The following is a 19,632-nucleotide window of genomic DNA, read 5'->3' on the forward strand; positions in this document are numbered from 1 at the left end:
ACATTTCATACAGAAAAACTGTATGTCCACAAAGTCATGGAGTTATAAAAAGGTATTGCTATGCACTCTGAGAATTACAACTTACCTAGAGCCTAGAGACTTCATGGGGAATTACAATATAAGGAAATGCAGTTGGAGAAGTAAGTTTGGGCAAAGTGGTAAATGATTTATGTCCCAAGTAAAGGAGCTGATCCTATAAAATTCTGTTTTGAAAACTTTTTTTTTTTTACCAGGAGAGCTACATAACTCATTTTTAAGGTATTGTAAGAACTTCTAGTCACTGAATTCTTCTTAAATCCCTTGGAGTTTTTGTAGGAGCTTTTGCAGTTGTAATCTTATAAAATTAATGCTTTAGAACCACGCAAGGAAGCAGGTAACATGAATCTCATTTTGCGTATGATGGATCTAAGCCCAAAAGAAGTTAAGAAACATGCTTGTGGAGTTCCCATTGTGGCTCAGTGGATTAAGAAACCTGATATAGTGTCTGAGGATACAGATTTGATCCTTGGCTTTGCTAAGTGGGTTAAGGATCCACTGTGGCCACAGTTGTGATGTAGGTCACAGATGGGGCTCAGATCTGGCATTGTTGTTGCTGTGACAGGCCGGCAGCTGCAGCTCCAATTCAACCCCTCGCCAGGGAACTTCCTTATGCTGTGGGTAAGGCCCTAAAAAAAAAAAGAAAAAAGAAATTTGGTTCTGTTCATGCATTTGGTAGGTGGTAGGTTTTCTTTTGGATCAAATCCTTTAAGTTTCATATCAGGACTTGGTGGGGGGGGCATTGTTAAGAATGTTAACTAAAGTTTAAAATTTTTAAATTTAAAAAAACCATCACTCTGTGAGTGTTACAAGTGCTGACTTTACACTAGCATGACCCTAAGAATGAATCAGTCCCTCCTTAAATTTTGCATCAGTCCTACTTCACCTAAAGCTTTTGGCAGTGAGGAACCCTATATTCTCCATAGTAACATGGAAGATATTGAGAAATTTCTGCATCTAAAAAATTCCAGGAGTTCCTGTCATGGCTCAGCGGAAATGAATCTGACTAGCATCCATGAGGATGCAGGTTCCATCCCTCGCCTTGCTCAGTGGGTTAAGGATCTGGCATTGCCATGAGCTGTGGTGTAGGTTACAGATGCAGCTCAGATCTGGCGTTGCTGTGGCTGTGGTGTAGGCCATCAGCTACAGCTCTGATACAACCCATATGCCATGGTGCAGCCCTAAAAAGAAAAGAAAAGAAAAAAAATCCAGAGGGATAATTTACTGGAGACTTCTAATCCATGGACCTACCTCCACTCAACCCCTCTATTCCCCTCTCCATAAACCTCTCTCAGGATATTTTTTGAAAAGCCTTATCAATTCAGGTGTATGTCTTTCTGGCTTAAAATTTTTCAGTATCTACATAGGAATGAGCCTAAAATCCTTCATATGGCCATCAAGTTTCTTCCGATCATACCTGTTTTTTCTCATTTTCTGCTATTCCTCCTCTTAACCACATTCTACCATTGGTTTTTATCCAGTTCTACCATAATGAGCTCTTACAGATCTCAGTGCCTCTGATTAGCTGTTTCTTTTCCTGGAATATTCTTCCCTGCTTTTTACACTCTACCAAGACTCAGCATTGGGTTCTTCACATCTGTATCTCTTCATTAATGATGCTTTTTCTTATTTTGTAAAAATAGCTCTATTGAGATGTAACTCAAAGATACAGTTCACCCAGTTAAGTTACTTAGTGTTTTTAGCATCTTTACATGTATTATAAATGCCTATCTTCCCACCTCCACCCTCAGCCCTAAGCAAACCTTAATCTACTTTCTGTCTCTATCGATTTCCTTATTGTAGACTTTCATATCAATAGAATCAAATAATATGTGGAGTTTTATAGCCAGCTTATTTCACTTACCATAAGTTCCCAAGATGCATCCATGTTATATCATATAAATAATCCATTTTATTGGTACATCACATTTTGTTTGCCCATTTATTCTTTGATGGACTTGTGAGATGTTTCAACCTTTTGACTATTATGAATAATGCTGTTATAAATATTCATGTACAAGTTTTTGTGTGCACCTATGTTTTTATTTACCTGAATGAATACCCAGAAGTGCAGGTGGCCACTTGTGTATCTTCCTTGGAGAAATTCTTAATGAAATTTGCATGGATTTTTTTTGAATAAGTATTTCTTCATTAGCTCTTTGCCCTTAGTACTATTTCCAGAGACTTTCACTTAAAAATTTTTTTTTCACTAACTTTATTGAGGTGTGAATCAGCAGAACTCTTCATTCTCAGATGCTTATAGCCAATCAAACATTTTATGATCCCCTGCTCTAAATTGGAGTCCTTTGTAAATATTTCATTTATCTCTTTTAAGTTTCCTTTCTATATATTATCATCATGGCATAATTATTAATATCATTATAAATTTCAATTAAAAATATAAATTTATAATTTTATAGCTTTTTATGATCGCCTCCTTAATTAACCCTGAATTCTTGAGGTCAGAGACTGTGTGTTTTGCTCCACAATTATACTAACTTTGATTAAACTAATTCCTGGCTCTTCAAATATGTGAGAAGTAAATAGCTGGACACAGCAGTTAGAGTGACCAGACTGTGTTGGTCAAAGAAACATGTGTATATGGCAAAAGTGGATAATAGGAATTTTAAAATGAGTCCAGACCTTCAAACCAGTAGGGTGGAGAATGACACTCTTAACTAAGATGGAGAATATTGAAGATAGAGATCATATGTAAGTGTAAACTTCTTGAAGTATGTACACTGGGAGGCACTTTCAATATTAATATACTGGATTTGCTGTTAAAAATTCTTATTCACAAGAGACCAAAGTGAAACACCAGTTTTCAGAAGGTGCTAGCTGGGATGAAAGAGATCATTCATGTTGCTTTAGTCGTGGGGAGGCTTCCCAGGGTAAGGAGATTCTTAAGCATTGAAATTCCTATTTCCTTGGCTTACACAGTCCCCATGCCATTTTGGAGATTTAGGGATCTGCATTATTCAGTTGGAAGAGGTAACCAGAGCTGAGGGACAGAAATCAGCATCAATAAGGACTGTAATTGGAAGGCGTGAATGGTGTCTTAATCCAGGACACAGTTTTCCATCAGAGTACTCGAGTTAGGGTCAAAATAAGAATGTTGTTAAGAATGTCAACAAATTCTGAATACTGAGAGTTTGGGAGCACAAAATAAGAATTATATCTTATTTTGGCCTCAACTCCATTGGAGGCCTGTAAAAATCAAAAAGAAGAATATTTTTTCTCTGTTCTGAACTGAGACAATATACATCTTCTCTTCCCTTCAGAGTTTGGATTCATATCATTGGTTCTTCTGGTTTTCAGGCCTTTAGACTCAAACAGGAACTATACCATCAGGTATCCTGGGTCTTCAGCTTCCTGAATGCAGACTGTAGGAATCTCATCTTCCATAACTCTGTGTTTGTGTGTTCACATAAAATTGACCCTTGAACAGCAAGGGTTTGAACTGGACAGGTCCACTTATACCTGGATTTATTTCAATAATTATGTATTATGGGACTATACGATTCCTGTCTTCTTGAGTCTGCAGATGTGGGACTGTGGGTCCAGAGAGATGATTAAAAAGTTTTATGCAAATTTTGGACTGTGCACAGGATTCATGCCCCTAATCCCTGCTTGTTCAAGGGTCAACTGTATCTTTCTTTGGTTCTATTCCTTTGGAGAATCCAGACTAAAACAAATATTACTTGACTAGAGGATGTGACTGTCCATTATCAAGTAACTTTCCTACTAACTAGTCTATAGACATGGGATCCTGGCATAGGCACAAAGCAGTCATTTATCTGCAGGATTAAATTGTACTTTCATGACCCTATGTCCAGTACAGTTTCAAAAGGAACATCTCCTGCCATAACTAATGAGTGAATATAAACAACAGTAATAACACACCAATAATAACAATAATTTTATGGTCAATCGATGTTTCCTTAAACTCATGTCACATTGATATTGCTATTTTAATTGAGTTAAAATAATTCACACAGCATCTGACTATGGGAGCTAGGGCTCATCTGTTCTATCAATGGTTGTCAAAACTTCCTTCAGAGATTCATTAGAATGACCAAAGAACTCAACACCTGTTATATTCACAGTTGGGTTTATTACAATGAGTGGATACAGATCAAAATCAGTGAAGGGTAAAGGCACATGAGGCCATGTCTGGAATATATGGGATACAAATGTCTGTGGAATTATGTGGGACACACTTTATACTTCTTGCAATGAAGTATGGCAACACATATAGAATATTGCAAACCAAAGAGCTTCCCTGATCCCTGCTGTCCAGGGTTTTTACTGGAGATGAGTCATGTGGGCATTTAGTACCTATGTGAATGATCTCAGCTGTCAAAGCTCAACACAGGTATTGACCATAAATCATATAGTTAGCATAATCTATCTGATCAACCTTGTACAGCATGGCCCAGGGCCTCAGGCAAGCAAAGACAGTCATCAGACAGAATATTCATAGTGCTCGGAGCTCACTATGAGGCCAAGGGCTAGTCCTGAAAACAGATATTTCTTAAAAATGTTCAGGATTTGAGAATATTATACTAAATTAACACTTTCCTTTATATGCTCTATTTTGGTTAACCGCCCAGATCCTTAATTCTCCTGGTATCCTTGGACTAGAGTCCCTGGCAGCGAAATGTAAGTCTTTCTGGGTCTAGAAAAGAGGAAGTAAAATATTGTATTCCATTTGATTACTCTTCTGCCAAGTCTTTTTATCCTATGTTCTTCTCATTTCTACTTGATAATGATCAAGATTCTGTGACCAACACTGAGCACATATTTTGTGATATGTTGTTCTAAGAGCCTTATTTCAGTATCATAAGCCTTAAATCAAGCTTCAGTGGCAAACGCTGTTATTATTGTTTTTGTTTTACAAGTCAGGAAATCAAAGCAGAGAAATCTTTCTTTTAAGTTTTAGTTTCACTATATTTTTATAGATATGTGTACATTCTTTTTTAATATTCATTCCATCATAAACTATCCCAGAAGACGGTATATAGTTCCTTATGCTGTACAGTAGGACCTTGTTGTTTTATCTATTCTCAATTTAATAGTTTTCATTTACTAACCACAAACTCCCAGTCCACCCCACTCCTTCCCCCCACCCCGCTTGGAAACCACAAGACTGTTCTCTATGTTTGTGAGTTTGTTTCTATTTTATAGATCAGTTTATTTGTGGCATATTTTAGATTCCACATATAAGTGATATCATACTATATTTGTCTTTTTCTTCCTTCACTTATGATAATCTCTAGTTGCATCCATGTTCCTACAAATGGCATTATTTCATTATTTTTTTATGGCTGAGTAGTAATCCATTGTGTATATGACCACATTGTCTTAATCCATTCATTTGTCAACTGACAGGTTGTTTTCATATCTTGGCTATTGTGAATATCAAGTACAAAATCTTAAGCAAATTGCCAGTTGCTTACATTTACTAGGAGCTATAAATGTATTATAAACCAGATAGTCATAATTCAGAGACCAAATTTTTTTATCAGTATATGAGCTACAAGAAGAACAGTATGTTTGCTTGGCCAGTATTGACACAGCATGTATCTTGTGCTGGTATGGAGAAAAAATAAAAAGGTTCTTACTGCCATCAATTACCCTGGGAACTTCTGAGATGTCTGTGTTATGTGTGTGTTGAGGGGATAGGGAGATGAAGGGGTGAGATGGAGGTATACAGGAGAAAGAAAATTATTGTTCCTCCATCTGAAATTATAGTACTAAAAAGTACATGCAGGATGCTATTTAAAACTGACCAGATATAGATGTTAGTTCACTATTAAGCATTTTTTAATAGAGCCAGTCACAGTGGAATAGGCTAACTTGCACAGCAGTGAACTCCTTGCAAAGTAGGAATATTCGATCAAAAATCAAGGCAGGAATCTATTTTTCAGTGGCTGGGAGACAGGAACAGATGACTTCTAAATTTTCTCCAATTTTAATAGTATTATGCTTTATTTCATGAGAAAGAGGCACAAGGTGTTTTGTTTTCATTTAAATATTTATTTATTGATTGATTTGATTTAGGGCTGCAGGTGTGGCATATAGAAGTTTCCAGACGAGGGGTAGAATTGGAGCTACAGCTGGTGGCCTACACCACAGCCACAATGACACATGACCTGAGCCACATCTGCGACCTACACCACAGCTCAGGCAATGCTGTATCCTGAACCCACTGAGTAGTGAGGCCAGGGATTGAACTTGCATCTTCATGGATACAAGTCAAGTTTGTTACCAACGAGCCACTGCAGGAACTCCCCTAAAAGGTGGTTTTTGATTTCTCCAAGATTATCAAATTAATTATGACAAAGCCAAATCAGGATTTTTTTTCACTTATGCTGCCTCCTGGCCTAATACTTATGGAGGTCCATACTAGTTAGGACTTAAACGGAAGGTAGATTTTGCCTTTTTAAAAGCTAACATATTTAGCAGAATGGGACCTACAGATATTTTGTTTGTTTCCCAACAGACATTTTTGTGTGAACACAAAAGGCCTTTGGAAATGCATCCTCTGTACACTTTTCCTTCCTTTTTAGTCTTTTTAAAATACTTGATCTTTTAGATATTCGAAGATTGACTCTGGAACAAGACTTTAACCAATAAATATTGATTGTGTCTCCTCTTACCAAAATGCAGAGTTAGGCACATAAGGAGTCAATAAGAAGGACCCTCATGTTTCTAACAGTCTATAAAGGAATTGCCCATGGGAAGAAAATAGCTTATGGTTTAAGGCATACACCACCCCATATCAAATCAGGCATTCGGCATCAGGTGTTATGTTTCCTGTACAGAGTAAGAAGCCTGTTCATTCATTACTTCAACAGCTTTTAAACAGTCACACTTTTCTGGGCACAGTGCTAGGTGCAGCAGGTATATTAATGCAAAGAACAAACACACAAATGAAAAAGCAGCCCACATTTGGTCCCTGATCTCTTGAAAGTTTCCATCAGCTGAAAGAAACAAAAAGTAAATGTACAAGCAAATGTATAAATTTGTTATGCAATTGTTATGAAGCAAAGCATAAAGTCCTAGAAAAGATATCATTTATTTTGGGATCATGAATACCCCATCAGAAGAAATGAAGTTTGGTGTAAATGATATGAAGGGACCTGTTTAATGAAGGAAGAAAGTGGTGGGGTTTTTATATTTTTCTTTTTTTAAAAAATCGTTTCTTTAAAAAAATTGGAGTAGATTTGACTTACAATGTTGTGTTAAGATCAAGAGTATAGCAAAGATCATTTTTTTCAGATTCTTTTCCCTTATAGTTATTATAGGATATTGAGTAGATTTCCCTGTGCTCTACAATAGGCCCGTGTTAATTATCTATTTTATATAGTAGTATTTATGTTAATCCCCAACTCAATTTATCTCTCTCCTGCCATGTTTCCCCTTATGGTAACCATAACTTTGACTGCAAAATCTGTAAGTCTGTTTCCATTTTATAAATTCTTTTGAATCATTTTTAAATTAGATTCCAACTGTAAGTAGTATCATATGATATTTGTCTGACTTCTCTTAGTATGATTAGTTCTATGTCCATCCTCATTGCTGGAAATTTGTGGTTTTAAGAGGGAAATAACTTTCTAGGGAGAAGGAATGACTTCTGCATAGGAACTGAGGTGAAAATATCTTTGATGCATTCAAATAGCAGAAAGAGGTGGCTGGTATAGGTCAGAGAGAGATGGGGGGGGGAGACAGAGAAAAAAAAGTGTGAACATGAGTATCAGGGGAGAAGACAAGGTTGGGGTGAGTTTTTGTGGAAGAAGCAGGGTTTGAGATTTGATCCTGTATTGAATGGTGTCCCTTAATATCATGAGGCTGGAGAAACTTGACTGACTCTCACCCTTAGAATGAAGAATTAAATTGTTTTCTCTTGCAGCATCTCAGAGCTCAAGCCATAGCCTGTAAGCCAGGCAAATTTTATTCATGAGTTATATTCTACCCATCCTGAGAAAATTTCAAAGAAGCCTCGTGCAAAGGCAGAATATGAATAAGATTAAGTCAAAATGTTTCTCAGAAGGTCAGGTGCTTATAAATCTTCCCAAGCTTCACACATGAAAGAATATTTCAAACCATTTTCTTTCAAATTCTCTTGTTCAGGGTAATATTGTTCTTGGTGAAAGAAAGCCCTGTGGGGGTTACAGAAGTTGGTTTTTGCAATATCCAATTTTTCAAACCTCATGTAAAACTGTCAGTGAGTTGATTCAAACTTACTATTTCTGGGCACTGGGACTCACAAGCAGAAAAAGGGCTTTAGGTGGACGAATTTATTATTGTCCAACAACCCCTACCCACCCCTCCAGGAAAGACAGAATAGGAATGTCAGCTTACGTATCTTGAGAACTTTCCTCTTGGGGCTCTTTGCAAATGACCCATTATTCTTTGGGAACCCTGACAGCACCTCAATTGGCCTTGCCTGCCTAAAAGTGACAAGTTTTGCCTTCAAACAATCTTCTTGAATTACTTTTACAATCTTCCCCCCCCCCCAACTACAGTTCATAAGTTCTGCAGTAAGAGTATTTTTACTTTGGAGGAATCTATACCCTGAACCAGCCTGGGCTTGCTTTGATCTAGGGTATCATTGGTATCAATTTTTGGAAATAAAGGAGAACATATATTTACTGTTTGCTCACATTAACTGTGCAATTAGCTATTTTTGGTTCAGATAAGGGGTTTCTTCCCTGGTCACAAGTGAAGAAAGCCCTGAGGTGTTAATTTGGTCCTCAATCTGCAGAAGATGCCATTAATGAATTCCTTACAGTTATTCCATTCAGATTTCTCCTGAAAAGTCAAAGCTTTCTCCAGAGTTCCAGAAGTCATTTCAACCTTGAGTGGAGTGTGACCCTTGCAGGAAAGACAAAAACACAGTGTACTTCGTTGTTGATATCAGAGGGTAGTCTTCCCGGTTTGGGTTGATCTCATCACAGGAAACAAGAGCACAATTACAGCCATCTCTGCCCTCTTCCTGTAAGAAACCTTTCTCTCCAACAATCACCTACACACAGCATCCATGATACAAATTCACCTGGGAAGGCAAAGTCACCTGTGTGCTCTGTAAATTCTCAGTCTCAGCTTTTAGTATAGTCTGCTTTGAGGTTTTAAATCATTTTCTTCCAGTGAAAGAATAGTGGCAGTTTTTTCTGAACACTTAAATTTTATGTGGTACTGTGCTAAGTACTTTGTAAGACCATATTATATATTTTGGGAATCTTATGACATGCATATTATAATTACCTCTAATGTGTATATTATGATATAAAGGATTTTAGAGACTAGTAACCCCTCTCAAGATCTCAGATAGTATTTGGTAAAATGAATATTTAAAATTAGTCCATCATACCTACAGCACATAAGCTTTCAACACACCTATGGAAAGAACAGTGATGGGTGGGAAATATTTTGGACTTGGGATTTAGAAGCATTTTGTGTAAAATCCAGTTTTTCTGTTTATCCATGTGACTCTGCAAGCTCTCAAATGTGGTTTTCTTTTATGAGAAAGGGATAAACTGTTCCTTTGTGAGAATGTAGTAATGTCAGTGAGGGTATTGGGCATGTTAGGACACTTTGCTTGGCTCTGAACTCAGAGATATTAACAGGCCCAAAGATAGACCATCTTTTGGTTGACATGAGATCATTTTGCATTCATGTAAAAGACTCCTTTGAGTGATTAAATGTACTTCAAGCAATTGAATAATCCTGCTGATCACTATAATGACACAGCTAATTTCTGGAATGTTAGATGGAAGGGATACCTATGCATTAGGAATAATCATGCGGATTATCAAGAAGGCGTTCAGAGAGGGCTTGACTTGTACTGAGAATACCTTTGAGTTTAAGAGATAAGTACACACACAATTCTTACATTTGTTTTTGCATTTGTTTATGTAAAACACCTGAAAAAAATACTTTTTTAAAACTGAGGACACAGAAAGTCAGCTTAATGTCTATGATTTCAGATAGAATGGCATTTTATCGAATATTTTTCACACTCTTCTTTTCCGTGGGGGTTCTACTAAGAGGAAGATACACTTCCTCCCTTGGAGTGTGGTCTTTCTCTGTATTGTTATATTTAAAGTTACAATGATTCCCTCTTATATCTCCATCTGAAACATATGAGCGTAAGTAAAATATGTCTCATTCTTTTTTCTCATGCCGTGATGCACACTGAAGACCGCAAGAATGCTGATGAGAACAGATTAGTTTCTATTTTATTACTGGATCCCCAATACCTAAGATAATGTCTGCATATAGTAATCGCTCAATATTTTTGTGGACCAGCTGGCTTATTTGATAAGAAGTCATCTTAGAATTTCTTAAGCCCCTGTAAATAAGGATGAGTTACTTAATTTTCAGGGTTAAATATTGGGGTTAATTGAGTTTGAATGAAACAGTGGATAGAAAGCATGGCCAGAGAATACCAAACTCCCCCAGCATTAACAACAGCATAAATATATATGTACCTACTTAGTACCTATAGCATGTCATACACAATATTAAATAATGCATGTAGCATTACATTTAGTCATAAGAAACAGCCAATTATTATTTCTAGTTGTTAATATGAAATAAACCAGAGAAAGTTTAAATAACTTGCTTAAGACAGAAAGCTGGAAAATGGCAAAGACATAACTTGAACCCAAGCAGTCTATTGTCAGAGCCCCACCCTTAACTGTCATGTACTGATTCCCAGTCAAAAGTTATAGCCTGATCAGGTAGTGGACAAGGTATTCAGTGCCAACAGTATAAGAGTCCCTACTCAGTATCAGTAGCTGTGTTATTTTGGACAAGATTATTAACCTCTCAAAACCAATCTTCAGATTTGTACCATGGTAAAAACAGTACCTACTTCCAAAGTCTAGTGAGCCTGGCTTGACAGAATACATACCAAGTGCCCAACAAGGAACTGAGAAAAGAGTAGGCACAACACTTATGTAAGTTACCATCATCAATATTAACCAGGAATTCTTGGAATTTCTATCAGAAGTCCATTTAGTACATTAAGAGATTTTTTTGGCTGTAAATCCTGGTACATTTGTAAGCTTTGGATCAAGAGTATCCTGGCTCATTTTGTAGGCTTTGGTCCAAGCGTACCCTCACATATATTTAATCTTCCCAGTAAGAATAAAATAAATTATGTGACTAAGGGGAATATATTTCCCAACCAAAAAAGAAACATATGCTCAGATAAAGAATATTTCTTAATTAATTGTACTTAAAACTAAACACTAAACATTATAGATAAAAAGTAAGTTTAGTTGAGTTTCTATAGAATTTTCCTTGTTGATAATAATAAATCACACAAAATCATAAGTACCTTAGAAAATTCACCTTCTCTGTAATGTGTGTGGTGTCTATAGGGATCTTTGTTTTCAAAGGCTCAATCCTGCATATTCCTAAATCTCCCTTTAAGGAAGAAATTTCTTCCTAGCTCCTAGGAGTAGGGTCCATAGATAGCCTTTAGCTGTCAGCTCTTTCAGAGTCTGTACCAGCTGTAGAGAGCTGTTTACCCATGATTACCAGCAATTCCAAGACAACCTGCATTCAGTCACTCAACAGGGCAAGGGTACAGAGGCGTGGTTGACTACGATACTGTTATGGGGAATATTTACTCCAGAACTCCCTATCAGGTTGGCTGAAATTTTTTTAGGCTAGCATCACATTTTCCCATTGTCCAGTCATGTTTTCTTCCCTTTCTTTCAGTGTTAGTTCTTAATATCTTATATGTCAAGGTTTTTTTTTTGTTTGTTTGTTTTTTTCCCCCTGGATAGCCCAAACTACCTGAGTCAGCAGTGAAAGTGCAGTGGTCTGAGAAAGCAGGTAATACAATAGGGCTTTGGCAGTGGATCACTCACTTCTCCACTGCCAATGAGGAACCCTCATTGGTGGTAAGTGGAGCAGAGACCACGGCTCAGCTATTACGTTTTCACTACTAGTGAGCTGAGGGTTGTACTGGTGGAAGGGATACACTAGCAGGTAGACTGCATTAGGCATTTAAGGCTATGAAGGAAAGAGTAGCTATAAGATTAACAAGGTTGGATCTATTGCTCAGTGTCATTGATGATCTAGAGAAAGGAAATTAATAGCTGAGGGTAAGACTGGGTTGTTGAAAACCAGATAGACTCTTATTTGCAGGCCTAAAAACTCTCTTCCTGCAGAGTCAAGGCTGAGAAAGTCAAGGAATAAGTCTCACATCTCATAATCGGAGTGGAGATGTCCCCACGCCAAAACATTAAAAGCTCAATCAAGGGAGGCCTGTTACGCCAGAATCAGTACCTTGGTTAGGAAAAACTGGAACTTGGACACGGGGGATAGTGGTATGTGTGGGTGAATGTTCCCAAATATTTTACATGTCCATCCTCCTATGAACCTATAAATCCTTGGAAGTAACCTATACCTCCTTAGGAAGAACTATTCCTTGTGTTTGTTATGACATTGGAGAGGACTATATACATGAAAAAAAAATGTGTCCCTCTTAGTCCTTTTACTTGGTAGCCATGCGCTGAAAAGAAGAGATTCCTAAACATTAAAAATAAATAACCTGTACACTGGAAACTAACTCAGCATTGGGAATAAACTATATTTCAATAATATATTAATAATCTTTTTCAGAAGAGTTTGAATTTTCAGAAATACTGCAAAGTTAGTACAGAGTATAACCTATACACAGTTTCCCTCCTTATCCTTTTATGTTATATGGTGCATTTGCTAAAGTTAATGAAACAATGTGGATATGTTTTTATTAACTAAAGTCTATATTTTACTAATATTACCTTAGCTTTTCCCCAAGGTCCTTCTTCTCTTTAAGTATGCCTCCTAAGCTTCCAAATTACTTTTAGTCATCTTTGCATCTATAGGTAGCTATTGAGAGTGACAGTTTCTCAGATTTCGATGCTTTTAATGATCTTAACAGTTTTGAGGGGTACTGGTCAGTTATTTTGTAGAATATCCCCCAATTGGGATTTGTGCAATAGTTTTCTCATAACTGGGGTTATGGGTTTAGAGGAATAAAATCACAGAGGTAAATTTCTATTTTCGTCATGTCATATCAAAGGTAGACATTATCAGTATCATTTATGATGGGTGATGTAAGGTTGACCACCAGGCTAAAGTCATATTTTTTAGGTTTCTTCCCTGCAGAGACCCTTTGCCACCCTTTACCCTCTCTTTTATACTGCATTCTCTGGAGGGAGGTCATTATGCACAGACGATACTTCAAGAGTGAAGTATTAAGCTCCAGCTCACTGAGGGCAGAGTATCGGCATAAATGATTTGGAATTCTTCTTCATGGGAAGGGGGTTCTTATCCATTTATCTGTTTGATCTTGTCTTTTTGTTATTATAAGCATAAATTTTGTATTTTGGGTTATAATCCAGTATTATTTTATATACCTTATTGTTCATGTTTTTCCAATATTGGCTCTTAGGACCTCTTTCATTCTATTCCTGTATTCCTTTGTCATGTCTTCATCAGTGTTTGTGTTGTGTGCATGTGTGCATGCGGGTGAGTGTCTGTGTTTCAAGCACTTTTGTATGATACCCCAAGGATCACCAAGCTCATCCTATATATACCCTGCCTCAGTCTTAGAATGAGATATCCAGCAATTCTCCAATGAGCCCTGTTACTTTTGTTGAAAAATGGAATTAAATTCTGGTAGAACACATACCCATTCCTAGAAGAGTATCATTGCTTCTGAGTAGGCTCAGCTGACAGAACAAGGGAATGTGTATATGTGTATATATTAAGTGATGTAAATACACATATCTGTAAATATTTCTATATTTAAACATCTATATATGTATCAAAATGACACATAACTTATACTCATGTCCCAGGTTTAATTCATTACCACATGGATAGTTTTAGCTCTCTCCTCTTGCTTATCTATTCCTAGTCCAATAATGAGAAACCAAGCTCCCAGTATCTGCTATCCATTTACTTAATTGTTCAATTTCTTTGTGTGTGTGTGTGTGTGTGTGTGCATGTGCATACATACATCATGTGGGTGTATAATGGCTTCAGACTGGTTAACCCACACCTCTGTAGGAAATACCTTTAACACATAGAGTACAGTGCTTAGGTACAGTTTATTCTGCTTTTTGTTTTATAGACTTCAGTCATTTAACAAATTACCTGGGTCAAGACCCTTTTCCCTCACAGGAAAGGTTATTCCATACATTTGTAAAACAGGTAGGTTGTTTTACCATATTATGCATTTTGTTCTGGAAGTTGTCTAACTCATAAATTATTTTTTAACTTGTATACATTGATGGTCATTTTTTGTACTATAAAGCTCATTTATTCCTTCTCCATCTCTTCCTTTGTTTATGCATATCCAAGTTTAATATCATGTATAATTTTCTTCACCCTGAGAAACAATTTAAAACATGTTTTGTGGGGCAGGGCTTCTGATGATGAATTCCCTTTGATGCTGTTTGTCTGAATGGGTCTTTATTTCTTTTTCACTTATCAAGGACAAATTCACTGAATATGAAATTCTAAGCAGTATTTTCTCTTTTCAGTGCTTTAAATACTTCATTTTACTCTCTCCTGCGGTATCATTGTCCTTATCTGAATTATTTCAAGTTTTCTCTTTGTCTTTGGTTTTCTGTAGTTTGAATATGACATGCTTAGGTATAGTGTTTTCATTTCTTTGTGCTTCTTTCCTTTTTCTCCCCTCTTATTTGGTGTCTGCCATTAATTTTGGCACTAATACTTCAAAGATTAGTGCCATTAATTTTGGCACTAATACTTCAAAGATTCCTTATAATTTGTTATTTCTTTGCTCTCCTTCTAACATTCAAATTACATTCATGTTGTGTCTTTTGAAATTTTACCATTGTTCTTGAATGTTCTGTTCTAAATTTTTGTTTTCTCCCTGAATTTTAGTATGAGATATTTCTCTTAAACTGCTTTCAAGTTAAGTTATTATTTTCTCATCTATGTTCAGTCTGTTGAGCCCATCAAAAAACAATTTTATTAGTTTTTTTTAGTATTTCTTATTATTTTTAGGAATCATAATTTCTATTTATACTGCTGATATGTTTTGTGTATTGTCTATTTTTCCATGAGACTTTGTGCTGAGCATACAGTGCCCCCCTAAATTTATACCTACTTGAAAACAGTTAATGTAACCTTTTTTTGAAATATGGTTTTTGTAAATATAATCAAATTGAGACAAAGTCCTTTTGGCCTAGGACTGGTATCCTTATAAGAGAAAACTCTAGAAAGAGAGACTTAAATACACAAGGAAAATACTGTGTGATAAATAGAGGCAGAAATTTAAGTTATACTGCCACAAACCAAGTAACATCAAGGACTTCTCACAACTGCTAGAAACTAGGAGAGAGAGAGGCATAGAACAGATTCTCTGAGCCCCTAGGAGAATCAACTCAACACATTTAGTTTAGACTTCTGGTTGCCAGAATTGTGTAAAAATACATTTTTGTTCTTTCAAGGTACACTGTTTGCAGTAATTTGTTATGGCAGCCCTAGGAAATTAACATAGAGCTCCATTAGTCATAGTTATTTTAAATCCTTGCCTGATAATCCAATCAGACATCTGTGTCATATCAGGGTCTGCTTTTGATGCTTGCTTTGTCTCTTTCAACTGTGTTTTCTTCTTACCTTTTGCTGTATATTGTTAATTTTTTTGTTATAAAAATCCAAACATGTTGTATTTGGTGTCATTGAGGTAAAGAGGTCCTCAGTATGAGGATTTGTGAAAACTTGGCTAGGAGTTTGGCTATATTAAAAATTTGTTGTAGCTATGAATGCCGAATATTTCAAAACCCTCTTGTGTTTCTCTGTTTGTCTTGTTTGTCTCCTGTCTTAAGTTTGAGTTCGAGCTTGGCTAAGAAATCTTTTTTTTTTTAGAGCCACCTCCACAGCATATGGGAGTTCCCAAGCTAGGAGCTGAATCAGAGCTGTACTTTCTGGCCTAGACCACAGCCACAGCAATGTCAAACATCAGATCCAAGCCATGTCTGTGACTTGCAACACCAGATGCTTAACCCACTGAGTGAGGCCAGGGATCAAATCTGTGTCCTCATGGATACTAGCCAGATTTATTTCTGCTGAGCCATGATGGGAACTCCATAAATCTTATTCTGAGAGGGTCTACATCTTTCATCTCTTTCAGTTATAATCTGTTATTATACTAAAGACTCTTACAGTAGTGTTAAGTTGTAAGGTAGAGAAAAAGTACATAATTTTAAGATTAAATATCATTTTTATTGTGTTCATAGTCCGTGATATATTTTTGTGATTTGTTTGTTTTGTTTTATGTAGTTTTTCCCTCCATTAGAGGAAACAAGAAAGCAAAAACTTTTAGGACAGGATGAATGTCCTTCCTCTAAATTGAATAAGGTTCTGAAAAGTCCTTCAACTTGGAGGGTAGACCTTTATCATGGAGTGTTTGGGGAGTATCTTACAATGATTATTCTTCCCTTCCCCTGCCAGAGCCTCTAGTGATCTTTCTTGGTTTATCACCATGAGAAATTGGTGTGATTCATATAGGTAAAACACGCAAAAATATAAGAACCCCATTAGATTCTTACTTTGAATCTGATCTATATCAGCCTCCAGGATATCCTCAAAATTACAACTGACATCTTTCGACATGTTTACAACTTCACTGGCTTCTGTCCAGCTAAGCAAAAAGCAAATCTCAGCTCTTACTCCCTGGGTTTGCCTGTCTCTCTAGCTTTTAGGGTAGTAGATTTTCCTACAACTTCTATTCTTTTCATTCCAAGAAAAGTTACTATATTTCAATTTGTTAACTTGTTGTTTTTATAACCATAAGGACAATTTCCAAGCCATGTAAGTGTCAGGCTGTAACTGGAAGTCCTCTACACAGTGGTTTAAGAACTTTTGGCCAAAAGTATGATTTGGCATAGATAGTAAAAGACCTGAAACATCAACTTGCCCACCTTGGTGTAGTGGGTTCACCTGGAGTCCAGGTGATAAATGACTTCCTCGTCAAGGTCCAGAAACAACAATGAAGTTACTGCAGCCCTAAGAAAAGACAATAAAAGTCCCACTGATGTCTGCTTGGATACTTTGACGTTTTTATGCCTTGGAATTAGGAATTCAGAAAGGTAACCATGATATGGGTATTGGTAATTAACTTGTGTCATCAGGAGAAAACAGCAGTTACCTAGTGAGTTGATAGATAAGTAAATATATTTAATTATTAACCATTTTATTATCTGCTAGTGCTTCCTTATCTAATTAAGATGCTAAATGGATAGATGCATCAACCCAAGCCTTAGAAGAGCATGTTCTAAGGTATTCAGATTCCTCAGAAATGAAGTTCTGGCTCACAATATGAGGTAGAGCCACTGAGAGCATTAGAAGTGGTAACTGAGCAGTGGGGACCTGCTGTAGAGTACAGAGAGCACCACCCAATATTCTATGATAATGTAGGTGGGAAAAAATCTGAAAGAGAATGGATGTGTTTACATGGATAACTGAATCACTTTATTGTACCTCAGAAATTATCACAACATTGTAAATAAACTATACATCAATAAAATTTAAATATTTTTTAAAAAGAAATGTCATCTGAATATGGGAAGAATCTAGAATTCATAGCAGAGGAAGGGGAATATAAAATCAGTTGCCCTCCCGAGATCAGCTGCAGTGCCAGGTTCTCTGCTTCAGTCCTACTAACCTTCTTATTTTAGGTGTCCTCTGGGAAAAAAGAACCACCAGAATCCTAAGGGAGCTACTTCCCAAGCCTACATGGTAAAGGCCACCCAAGAAGTGCAATGATTGGGCATAGAGATGCACACTCGAGATCTTCATTCAATGATGGAGTTGTTGTTGTGAGTCCTGAGGGTGCTGAAAGGCAGCAGTTAATTGCCAGCAACTTTAGAGATTGCTTCAGTATCCAAGAGCTACCTCACCCAAGGATTTGTCCTTCCCAGAGCAGCCTGTGTCTTGTGACTCTATAAAGTTGTTGTCAACATCTAGACTATTTGGCCTGATGCTGGATGGTCTGATGGGAAATTTCAAGCCAGCACTCACTGCCAAATGACTAAGGTTTTTGTCAGGCCTGAATCCAAGTTCAACTTTTCTTTTGGCCTTAAAGCTTCTTTTTCCTTCTTCCTTTCACAGATGCCTATCCCTAACAAATACTGTCTACTCCAAAAACCATCTTACCATCTGCTTTTTGTGAAATTAACCTATGACACACGTTTTTACAAGCTCAAAATCCCTAGTCTTTTCCCACATGAATAGTGAATTCTTCATCAGCTAGCATAATTGCTCCTGTATTGCTTGTCTGGAGCAATAGTACCAAAACGTTTTCATGTTCATGACCTTCAGGGAGTTTTGTTGCATGGCCTCAGGATTTTCCTGACCAAGTTACATTAGACTTATTCTAACATTTGATCCTTTAAAAATAACTTTTTGTTAGCAAGTGCATTTATTGCAGTTGTTTTTACATCCATGGAGAGTACTTTGAAGTGGCCAGTGGCTCTTATGGAACCTAAAGAATAGAGTAGTTTTTAATAGCTCTGTCACTAGAGTTGGGCAGAACATGATTTAGTACAATAGCAGATTTGAGTGACTGACAGAATCTGTATAGCTCTCTAAGTCTGAAATATTTGCAATATAGCCCTTTAGAGAAAAAGGTTTTCTGACTCAGCAAATGCCATATTGATGGGTGTTTATGTAATTTTTATTTATTTTATTTTATTTTTTGCTACTATGAACATTACAGCAAGCATCTTTGTGAAGGTAACTTTCATATTTGCATCTGTCCAAGTACTTATTGAGAATATAGTCACAGGACTGCTATTTCTAGCTCACAGAATGTATCCCCCAGTCTATTTTAAACTATTACCAGTCTAGAAAGAAGAGATAATCAAGCCTGTTTTCAGTTCAAAATATTGAAAATTTGAAGGAAATTAAATTCTTATTTCAAATCCACATTCATGTGGACATTCCACAGCTTAATAAGAAATGCTGGTGTCTTCTGAGAAAAGACTTTGGAGATTAGCCTGATGGCAGTAATATGCTTGAGGCTTCCAGGCTTCCTTCTGGACACATGCTTTTCAGCTGCTGGCCAGGCTGCCTCTCGGGATGAGCCAAACTTGAAGAAGACACAATGGCTAATGCATTACTCTGTAACAGAAGTGATGATCAGGTCAGAATGAATGCTAACCTGGCTATAAATGGGGTGTGGTACATGAAGACAGATGATGGCATTAGAAACATTGACAGTATGAAATATACAATGCCTGGGGTAATGTTCAAGCTTCTCATTTAAAGCAAGACTTTTTTTTTGTAGCATAAGAAAATATCTTCATTTCATCTGGTTTCTTGAATTAGACTTGGGTATAGAATTCTACTTTTAAAAATTTTTAATTTTTTGAAAAAGAATCTTACATTTCTACAGTATTTTATAACACAGATGATTTTATATAATCCCTTAAAAACCCACTTTTTAAAAATCCCCTACCTCTGTATTCCCCTCCTCCCTTACCTCTCCCACTAGTAACTGTTAATGTGTTCTTTTTATCTGTAAGTATGCTTCTTCACTAGTTTATTCACTAG

The sequence above is a fragment of the Phacochoerus africanus genome, chromosome 15 (genome assembly GCF_016906955.1).
Source record: "Phacochoerus africanus isolate WHEZ1 chromosome 15, ROS_Pafr_v1, whole genome shotgun sequence".
NCBI lineage: Eukaryota > Metazoa > Chordata > Mammalia > Artiodactyla > Suidae > Phacochoerus > Phacochoerus africanus.